The sequence below is a fragment of the Electrona antarctica genome (genome assembly GCF_951216825.1).
Source record: "Electrona antarctica genome assembly, chromosome: 17".
Lineage (NCBI taxonomy): Eukaryota > Metazoa > Chordata > Actinopteri > Myctophiformes > Myctophidae > Electrona > Electrona antarctica.
In genome coordinates, this window is record NC_136798.1 from 13,771,188 (window position 1) to 13,773,305 (window position 2,118).

The following is a 2,118-nucleotide window of genomic DNA, read 5'->3' on the forward strand; positions in this document are numbered from 1 at the left end:
TGAATCCTACAAAGTAACGGTTTTGGACATAAGAGGTTTCCACCCAACAGAGACGATATTAAATTATGTGTGAAGACAGGCTTTCTTGTCACATGGAGGACAGATGGGAATTATGTTCTATAATTAAACCCTTAAAATTGCCATTTAAGTCAGACAATGCCATTTAAGTCAGACAATTTGTCTGAAGGAAGCCATACAAAAAAAGGTTTTAAGGTGTTTGCCATGGTGCAATGCGTATTATTTATATTCGTAGCAATGTTTTGTGGAGCAGCAGCAGTTGAGAATGATCTCCAGATCCCATCATTATTTAGAAAGAGTTTAATGTGCACAGTGGGTCCCTGCCTCACTAGACGTTGATTAGCGATGTCACCGGGTATTTCTATCTCTCTCCCCTCTCTTTGTTTCTCTCGCTCTGCATTCTTCTACTACTGTGTGTGTGTCTGTGTGTGTGTGTCTGTGTGTGTGTCTGTGTGTGTGTGTGTGCGTGCGCGCGTGCGTGCGTGTGCGTGCGTGTGCGCGCCTGGCTATATTCACACCCACTCTGGCTTTTCATAAAATACTTTGTGATCTTCAACGACAACAAGATGATCAACTTCTCACCGGAGATCATGTTGGTCTGGAAGGACCTCAAATTGAACACAACAAACTAAGGCTCAAGAAAGAAATATACCCAAATTTTGAATACACAATACTGCCAATTATTTGGGTGGAGAACCGCTCGTTTAGATTTAAACTAAATACAAGTTATATGTAAAACAATTTTTTAAAAAGTATGTTAGCGCAAAGAGTGCCACCTGGTGGACAAAACCATCTTGGATGCTAAAGCAATAGCACCAATGCTAGCGAGCTTATAGGCGAGGTCCATTCTTGGTCTACAAAATGCCAATATTTCAATCGCGATCACCGGATAATCAGAAATGACCCCCGAACACCGGTGATCTGTTCAAAACCATGGACAGCGCCATAGTTTCAGGGAAAATAGCGTGCAAAGGCCATGGCTAAAACAGAAGCTAATGTGGTTGGTCGTGCAGACACAGTGCAGACGAAGCCCTAGCAACCGTGCCCTAGCAACCGGATCGCTTTCAAAAATGGAAAATAGCGAGGCAATCTTACATCGATACTACACGCCTATACTCATCATGAGCACCTTGTGTAATAATTTAATAGGATGAATATGCATGTCCTTATAGCATCAAATATGTTAATACTTGATTATAATACATTAACTATTAACTGTCAATCATTTATCTGGGAACCAAATGATTGATGGTTGATATATATATTTTTTTTACATGTAATTCATTCATTCGATGAGTTTTGTAAATTAGTGTGAATGTTATTATGCGATTGTTTTTCGACCTGTAAACAACAACACAACTAAAACAAAGGCACTGGTGTTGGTACTCTTGGTTTACCGGGACGGGGTTCAATTCCCTGCAGTGCCCTGTTCATTTTGTTGTATTTACACTTACATTGTTATTGCTTCAAACCTATTTAGGTTCATCTTACGGTGGACATGTTTGCCTGAAAAGGAATCTTTGAAATGTTTCATAGTTTTAGAAATATATATTGCTTTCAAATTTGAGAAATGTATAATGGGGCTCAATGGCAGCTCAATGGCATGTCGAAAAATCCCTTTCACCTAGAAACTCCTTTCACACTTTTTATAATTCAGCTTACTGTGGACACACATGCTGGAACTTTTTACTTTGAAATGTTTTGTAGTTTCTGAGTTATTTAACTTAAACGCCCAATGCATTCTCAATGGCAATAGCACAAACTTTGGCATGCTACTAGTCCTACATACTTACACCTAGAAACCCCATTCAAACCTATTTAGGTTCATCTTACGGTGGACATGTTTGCCTGAAAAGGAATCTTTGAAATATTTCATAGTTTTAGAAATATAGTGCTTTCAAATTTGAGACATTTATAATGGGGCTCAATGGCAGCTCCATAGGCACTTCAAAAATCACTTTCACCTAGAAACTTTTTATAGTAGGCATACTTTTATTACTTAATAAATAATCAATATCACCGGAACGGAGTCCGGTGCAACAGGTGTGTGTGTGTGTGTGTGTGTGTGTGTGTGTGTGTGTGTGTGTGTGTGTGTGTGTG